The 9,376-nt window shown below is 36.2% G+C and overlaps 1 protein-coding gene across 1 annotated transcript in view; it reads left to right on the top strand.

Moving 5' to 3' along the window:
- The window catches only part of CFTR (CF transmembrane conductance regulator), a 192,992-nt gene that overhangs the window by 11,329 nt on the left and 172,287 nt on the right, over positions 1 to 9,376 (top strand). The gene's annotated exons all lie outside the window — the stretch shown is intronic.

Here is a 9,376-nt window from a genome sequence, read left to right on the forward strand (position 1 = left end):
GAATACTTATGCTCTTAAAATTAGAAGCCCTTCACAAATATCAGTATTTTCTATAGCTTTAGATAAGTGCTTCTCAAATTGCCAGTCACCTGCTCAAAAAATATATTAAGATAGATCTATCTATCTATAATATATCTTACGTTAAATATGCAGATTCCTAGGTCCCACTCCATATCAACTAAATCCAGAATCTCTGGGAGAGTGCAACTATAATCTTGATTTTTTGTTTTCTGTTTGTTTGTTTGTTTTTTACATTTCAGGTGTTTCTTTTTGCATACTGAAGTCTAAGAGCCATTAAGTTAATCTTAAGAAAGTGGGTTTAAATGGCCCAACTAGTGCTTTTCAACCTTAATGAAAGATTGGGAAACTGCAGATTTGAGGACAAAAAACAGGATTCTACCACATAATCATAAAATGTGGGATATGGAGGTGATTCCATCTTTTCCCAGCTCCACTAAACTTGTCTTTCCTAACATTCTTCTTTTAAAAAAAAAAATTTTTTTTATTGCAGTATAGTTGATTTACAATGTTGTGCCAGTCTCTGCTGTACAGCAAAGTGACTCAGTTATACACATACATTCTTTTTTTATATTCTTTTCCATTGTGGCTTATCACAGGATATTGAATATATTTCCCTGTGCTATATATTAGGACCTTGTTGTTTATCCATTCTAAACGTAATAGTTTGCATCTACTAACCCCAATCTCCCAGTGCATCCCTCTCCCTTGGCAACCACAAGTCTGTTCTCTATGTCTATGAGTCAGTTTCTGTTTTGTAGATAGGTTCATTTGTGCCATATTTTAGATTCCATGTATAAGTGATATTATATGGTATTTGTCCTTCTCTTTCTGACTTACTTCACTTAGTATGATAATCTCTAGTTGCATCCTAACATTCTTCTTTTTTAATCTTAGGATCCAAGGAAGAGAATTTTGAAAGTTCACATTTTTTTTTTTAGAAAATTAACAATAGAAATATAGATATTGTTCAACTTGCCACAGAATTCAAAATTTCCTCTTAAATAGTTCTTGAAATCTGCAGTTTTGCCTCCAGTATCTCCTAACATTTACTAAGCACTTTCTATGTACCAGGGATTATACGTATTATCTCAGTGAATTCTTCAAATAATTTTAGATAGAGTCTACATGTAAGAAATATGTAGTTTAGAAAGATTAAAGAGCTTATGCAAGGCCACCCAGCTAATTACTGTGAAGTCAAGACATGAACTTACATTGATCTCTAGAACTCTTAACCAGTGTATCACACTATCCAACAATCTAGAATGGAATTGGTAAATTATATAATTTCACTTAATTTTGTATATAGGTTTTCTTAATTTTCTTGTCTCTGAAATTTATTTTTGATACATGTATTATCAATAATATTATTTAAATAAGGCATTAGACTCTGTTCTTCTTGCAAGTGCCAGGAGCATGCCCTCTTACAGTGTTTTGCATGGATCCATATGACAAACTACTTGAGGTGGAGAGAGGTGAAGAGGGAAGGATGGGGAGGGGAAGGGAAGGGTCTTGTCTTAGGTTAATGAGGTCTTTAAAATTCTAAATGTCCAGTTAAAGAGTGAGAAATGTGATCGGCCAAAGGCATGCCATTAGCCAACCATTGTTACATGGACACAGCTCAGTTTCACAAAACGTGACCCAGACTGCACTTCTTATCCTTATTTGTTCCATCCAGGTACTAATAATCTCCCTTCATCTTTTTCATTTTCTAAATCTAGCTTCCTGCCTTCTTCCACTTTGTCAAACCTACTGAGCTAGGCTTTCTGTTGCGTTTTTGTATCCATTCTTCTTACCTTACCAACTTAATCCCCTCCGTTGAGTTCCAGGTTCAGTCACTTCAGTGTTCCTCTCACCACCACCCACCCTCTTTGGTGTCCTGTTCTGATCACCAGTCCCTGGTTGTTCATCACTCATGTCATTTGTTTCTTTATGTTTACTCTTACTGTATTTCTTGGGGCTGAAGGAAGAGGCAGTCACCTCGCAGATGGTTCTTCAACTTGATGTTTGACTCTTTGTATGTATAAATCTTGGATTTTCCTAGTGCAGTGGTTTTTACAATTTTTTAAAAACAATATTTTTATCAGTGAATCCAGAATCCAAAGGCAATCTTCCATGGAACTGCAACATATGCAAATAAAAGTGACAATAAAAGACAGTAAGTCCTCCGTAAATACAAAGATATAGGTAATCTCCTGCCCCCAGATAAGGGCTGAAATGACTATATAACATTTACGTGCTCTTTTCTTGGTCCTACATGCTTACATTTTTCCCATTATGCTTCTGAAATTGAGATGACTCTTATAATTGATGTCAAAAGAAACCTGTCAGCCATCAGGCACAGGAATAACTTGAAATATGGGAGCTTAGCAGTTCATAGAAGGTATATCTTCCCGTAACTTCAGTTGAATTATTTGCATTGGTTGTACCCCACAAGGTTGACTTTTAACTTAAATTTAGTTTCTTCCTTGAAATTTCTTGAGAAAGATTATTCTGTGATCTAGTTTTGAAAGAACAGTAATTATTTAGTCTGAAGTTTGTCTGGCATACCAAGCACTGTAATTAAGGTAGAAGTTGCCCAAGCTCAGCACTTTGCTTTACTTTGAAATTATACTGCCTGTCCTACAGGTGAAGGTGGTGTGAATGCAACTTGTCACTTGTAACCCTATTCATAACTGTGAATACCAAGAATAATCCAAAAGTATATCTTTGACCTGAATGTTAAGAAGGCTTAGAAGAAAACTTTAATTATGGCACTGAAGGAGGAAGTGGTGTGTAATTGTGTGAATTAAGTATATAATACTGGAAAAAATTTTTTTTTAACTGTGTATATTTAATTTAGAGGGGCTTTTTAGGAAAGGCCATTATTACACTGATGATGCGTCTTGTAATCAATGTCACCTTACTGTTGAGTAAGCATGGTAAAATATTGTAAAACCAAGATAATATCGTATGCTTCTTGTTATCATTCCCTGGGGATTGCACAACTCTCTGTTAGGCTGGAATGAAACCTTGTATAAGCAGGTATGCCAGAGATATGATGGGCTGTTAATTGAGCTTGGTGCACGTCTATATATGCATGTCTTGGTGCATGTTCACTATAGACTGTGTTCACTTGGTTTATAGTGAATATGCTCATTTATGCAGTGTGGATATAACCAATGACAGATTGCAATATGTTTAAATAGGTTCAAAGAGATGTCAGGGGAAGCTTTCCTACACAGTGGACACTAAATGAGTTAGCCTTAAAGTCCAGGATAATGTTTAGATGGATCCAGTGTGTTAAAATTTTCATATAACAGTTTTGCGAATGTGTGATGTTTTTTATTCTTATTTTTAGAATAGCAAAACATACTTTAAAATATTGACATTTCAGATCAAAAGTTGTTGAACTCTAGGAAGTATCTCAGGGGAACACTAGGTGTTGGGGTCCATAGTTTGAACGCCACTGAACTAGTTTTTCCCCCATATTCGTTGGTCTCGACCTTCCCTTGAGTCCTCATTTCATCCATCCTATACTCTTAGAAAATAATCTCACATTTGACTTTGTCTCTATCCTTATTGTCAACTCTTAAGTAGCAATATATAGGGGAAGAAACATGTACTTTGGAATCAGACAGACCTGGCTTGAATCCTTGCTCTGTGACTTAACAACAATATGATCTTGGGTAATTTACTTAACTTTGATGATGATGTCATGCTCATCAGTGCAATGAGTTCTCCTCCTCTTAACACAACTCAGCATTATTATGAGACCTAATATTGATTGAGTGTTTAATATGTGTATTAGTGTTCTCCAGAGAAATGAAACCAATAGGAGATATATATATATATATATATATATATATATATATATATATGTATATATATATATATATATATATGTATATACATATATATGTATATAAAAGGATTTATTACAAGGAATTGGCTTACATGATTATGAAGGCTGGCAAGTCCCAAATCTGCAGCATAGACTGGTAGGCTGGAGACCCAGGAGAGCTGATGTTCCAGTTTTATTCTGAAGGCAGTCTCCTGGAGAATTCTCTCTTATTTGGTCAGGCCTGCATTTTTGTTCTATTCAGGCGTTCAGTTGATTGGATGAGACCCACCCACGTTATGGAGGGCAATCTGTTTTGTCCAACGTCCACCAATTTAAATGTAAGTCTCATCCAAAAACACCCTCTTACCATCATGCTCTTATAAGCCAGTGCATTAGTTTGCTAGGGCTGCTGTAACAAAGTACCAAAATCTGGGCGGCTTAGACAACAGAAATGTAATGTCTCACAGTTCTGAAGGCTAGATGTGTCTGAGACCAAGGTGTCAGCCGGTTTGGTTTCCGCTGAGGCTCTGAGAGACAATCTGTTCCATGTTCTCCTCCAGCTTCTGGTGATTTGCTGGCACTCTTTGACTTATAGACACCTCACTTTGGCCTCTGCCTTCATCTTCACGTGGGATTTTCCCTGTGTGCCTGTCTCTGTGTCCACATTTCCTTTTTTTTCTAAGGAGACCAGTCATATAGGTGTAGGGCCCACTCTAATGAACTCATTTTAACTTGGTCACCTCTGTAAAGATCACGTTCTGAGGTACTTGGTGTTAGAATTAAAATATATCTTTTTTGAGAGGAGCACAATTCAACCGAGAATAGTAATAGTTTTCAGGAGCAGAATGAGCTATGGAAGCAATTTGAAACTCTAAAGTATAATACATACAGAGGGTTACACTAATTTATGAAATTTTTTAAAAAGCTGTGTTTACCTCATCTGTAATGGTACACAGGTAACATGGAGACAATGTCAAGTACGTCAGGTGACATGACATGGGAACGGTCAAGAAGGGTCAAAATAAAAGGGTCCAGTTGTTCTTGAGTAGACTGAAGAACAACTTTCCATTTATGAAATTTTGGTACATCTCCACTGAGAGTAAATAGCTTGAAGGCCAGACTTTAGAATGTTTTGGTAATGAAGAGTGTTAAAAATGAAAACATTTTATTGAGGAGAATTAAATAATTTTGGCTGGAAGTTTTAGAATTATTGGCTTTAACTTATGACTCAGAAAAGGGGCATAACGGTTAATAAAGAGTGGTCCCTGGAAAAGTATAGGCACCCTCACATTTGCATTGCATTTACCATTGACTTGGACAATATTTTCACTTTTTTTTTTTTTTTTGCTTTTAATACATTTGATCAAGAGTAATGGCTGGGCAACACCTATTTGCCATCATATCAGTGTTCTCACATGGGCTATAAACATATCAGGTTTGAGTAATTAATTAGTTAACACTTTAATTCATTCAGCTTTTACACTGCCTCAGACACTGGACCAGACAATGGAGATATAAAGATATATATTACAACTACATTGTCCTCAGGAAGTTAATCTTATGAGGGAAATAAACTAGCAAAGTATAATGTGGTAACATATATTTAACAGTTTAAAAAATAATTGAGTGACAGTTATGTGCTATGCTCTGTGGTAGGCAGGGAATACAGCAGTAAAAAAAATCTCTAAGGTATTTGCCCTTGGGGAGTTTATAGTCTGGCATGTTTGGAAACACGGGGGTTTGGCAGACAAGCAAATAGACAGTAGTGACACCTCAGGTGGAGGAAGTACAGGAGAGAATGGAGCGCATGGGAGGAAAATTAAACCTAGATTGTAGAGAGACACACATAAGTCATATGAAACTATTTCAATGCATTTGAGATTTTTGGGAAATAGAGGTCAGGTTTTATTTTGAGGAAGTTATTACTTTTTCTTCAGTGTGACCTGGCATTTGGCTGGTGTTGGAACAAAACCAAAAAAATGCTGTATCAACTGATACGAATAGGAGAATCCTTTAAAAAATTAAGAGCCATCTTATTATCAATGGTTTCATCCAGTGAGAGCTCCTGCAGAGTTTAAAAGGAAGAGAATCTGGCTTGATGTTTCCTTTAAAGTTCTTTTTCCTAACGTGTATATGCAAGCAAGAGATTATGACATTCTGAAGTAAAAATAATTCTTAAATGCCTGTAAAAATAATTTGCACTAAACTATCATCATTTGTGTTAATGATTTCTGTTTTTAAGGACCTGATTGCAAAGGTGACTGTTCTGAACTTTTAAATTGCTTGTTAGGATCTAATGATTCAGTCATCCATTATTGCGTGTTTTGCTATTGGGGGAAAAAGTAACTTAGGTTATTTTGTGGATATTTATTTACTTATATGTTGCCTATATGAAAAAAAGATGTAGAGATTAAGTGAAGAGGATTTAAAGTAAGGCTCTTGCAGTGAAGTCTTATTTCCATGATAAACCTTGAACCAATGGCTGTCTCCATTCTCTGCTTCTGTCAGGCACCTTTTTTTCCTGGGATTCACACTGGGGATGAGTGAGGGTTCAGCCACTACTGTTCTCCTCCCCTTACATCTCATAGGAGTTTTACTGTCAGTGTCCCTCTTAGTGATATCAAGGCTCCAAGAAAATGAAAAATAGCATTAACATTGCTCCAGAACCTCAGGAACAGGATCTGATACTTAAATCCTGAGTCATACAATGTGTCTACAAACACTCCCCACCTTGCCAAAGCAGGGAGAAATAAAGAAGATGCTAAATTTACCTTTTAATGCTATAATTTGTGATGTGTTTTCTAGAGGGTGAACTAATAAAATGGAAGATAAAAAGGGGTTAAAATGCAACCAATGACCAAATTCCATATATAGTTTGAAGATGGGGAATTATCTGCAGCTGAGAAGTCTGAATACAATGCCATAAGGCTCTTTGAATCCTGAGAAATTATCATGAGTAACAGCAGGATAACAGTATAACAGAACATACAGCATATACAAGTTAAAGAGAAAGTTAAGATAAATGAGAAAAATTCTAGAATTTGACTGATCGTTTATCTGGCTAGAGGATTCCAAGCAGAACCCTAGAGACTAGATTTATCATGCCTAAATTTAAAAAATCATCAGCTTTGTCTTCCTGATGCGTCGTGTTTGAATGTTACCCTTGGAAGATTCATTCTTAACCATCTTCATCTTAAAACATTTCTGAGGTTGTCTCCAACCTCCATTTTACCATTCCACCTATCAAGCAAAATAAACAAGTAAACATCCTCAAATAAACTATGTTAGGTGGACTTAGACTGCTTTTTTTTTTTTTTTTTTAATTTTGGGAAAAGTTGCTTTGAGGCAGTAACTGGAAAGCAGGTGTCACAGAGGATTTAATAAGTAGTGATTTTTTTTGTACACATGGTGAGGGGTCATTAAGTCATTTGGAGGTTGAAGGTCATGAGAGTCTAGCATGTGATTTGCCTATTACAGCTCATACCAAACAGATCACTGACTCCACAGCCCAGAGCTTCTCAGAGGATTTCTGTCCCCAAGAGGGGAGAGTTATCTCCATATTGCGAGAAAGACTTTAGCAGAGAAATATCAAGTGGCCTTGACTCCAGATGTTGAGTTAATTCTAGAATGGCAACCCTGACTCCGAAGGACATGGGGATTTCATTGCCGAAGGATGAAGAAGCCTGTTAGAGAGTGTTTACTTTGGGTCCTAGTGATGGTGTCTGAACAAACTAGGTGAACAAAGAGCTTCAATAAGGGATTCAGAGTTCTATAAAAAAGTGAGGGAATAAGTGGGTTAATTATAAAACAAATACCAGTTACATCAATATATCATGTGGGAGATATCCTTACATCACTCATGTGAAGTATGTTTTGTTCCTACCTTAAAAGATCACGTAGAACTTGTTTCCCTTCTTTTCCTTTCAGCTACCACTGGGCATGCTTGAAACTGCTTCTCTGCTCTGTTGCTAGTATGGAATTGTCTAAAATAATAGTAATAGTGGTGATTTTCTGATAGTCACACAAGTTTCTCTCTGTAAGCTTTTACAAATGCCAGCCAGTAACCCAGTGGCATTTCTACCATAAAATCAGAAGGCCAATCCATTTCCCCTCTTCCTTATTTTCTTGGTTTCAGATATATTTCTTATTGCTAATGGAAATAAAAATCAGAAGTTAGACAACAATGTTATCACTTGTCTTTCTTGGTTAGTAAAGAGCTCCTAAAAGTGAACTCATACAAGATGCAGCAATTTTATTGGTAGTTAATCATCCTATCTTTCTAGCCAGTTGTTCCAGCTATAATCAATTTCGTGTCTCTTATTTGTGGCTTCATGCCCAGATAGAATAAAAATCAAACTAAAACCATGAAACAGTGCTCTGAGGCTGCTTTTCTAAAGTACACGGACTTGGGCTATTTTTTGTAGCATTGCTTATTGTCTCTCAATTGCTTGAGTCCCTGAAATCCAATACATGTGAATGGCTTAAGTATAGCTGTTAGAAGTGGTCTTTTTATGCCAATGCTACTCCCTCACCATTCTTATTTTTTCTGTATTCATAGTAGTTCCAGCAATTAAGTGCTTTGCTTGTGGGGGCCAGGAATAAACGACTTATATGACTCATGTTTCATGTCATCAACCCTTGGAGCCTTTCGTGGGCTTTGCACAGAGTCTTAATCACTTGTAGCAGCTACCCAGGCACTGACATATATGAAAGGGTTTAGAGTGTCAAAGTCACCATAATAAAAATGTGCATTTCACCAACTCTAGGAGGGAAAATCAAACATTTGGGAAAAGTTTCTAAAATCCATGCTAACAATTGATTTCTTTATGCTGTTTGTCGTAATACCAGCTTTTTTGAGATATAATTCACATACCAAAAAATTTACCTACTTAAAGTATACAAGAGGTGTGTAACTATCACTACAACCAATTTTAGAACACTTGCATCACCCCAAAAAGAAACTCCATACCCATAAGCAATCATTCCCCATTCCCTCCTTCACCTCCACCCTGGACAACTACTAATCCACTTTCTCCATAGGTGTGCCAGTTCTGGACATTTCATATAAATGAAACAATGTGGTCTTTTGCAACTAGCTTCTTTCACTTAGCATAATGTTTTCAAGATTCATCCAAGTTGTAGCATGTATCAGTATGTCATTCTTTTTTATCGCTAAATAATATTCAAGTTGTAGGATTATACATTTAGCCATTCAGCAGTTGGTAGATATTTGGATTGTTTCTATTTTTTGCTTATTATTAAAAATGCTGTTATAAACACTTGTGTACAAGTTTTCATGTGGACATATATTTTCATTTCTCTTGGGCATACACTGAGGAGTGGAATTGCTAGGTCATATGGTAACTTTCTGTTTAATATTTTGAGTACCTTTCAGATTGTTTTCCAAAGTGGCTGCATCATTTTACATCCCCACCAGCAAGGTATAAGGACTCTAATATTATTTTCCACATCTATGTCAACACTTATCGTTACGTGTCTTTTTGATTATGGCCTTTCTAGTGGGTGTGTAGTAGA

The sequence above is a fragment of the Balaenoptera borealis genome (genome assembly GCF_965194805.1).
Source record: "Balaenoptera borealis genome assembly, chromosome: 7".
NCBI lineage: Eukaryota > Metazoa > Chordata > Mammalia > Artiodactyla > Balaenopteridae > Balaenoptera > Balaenoptera borealis.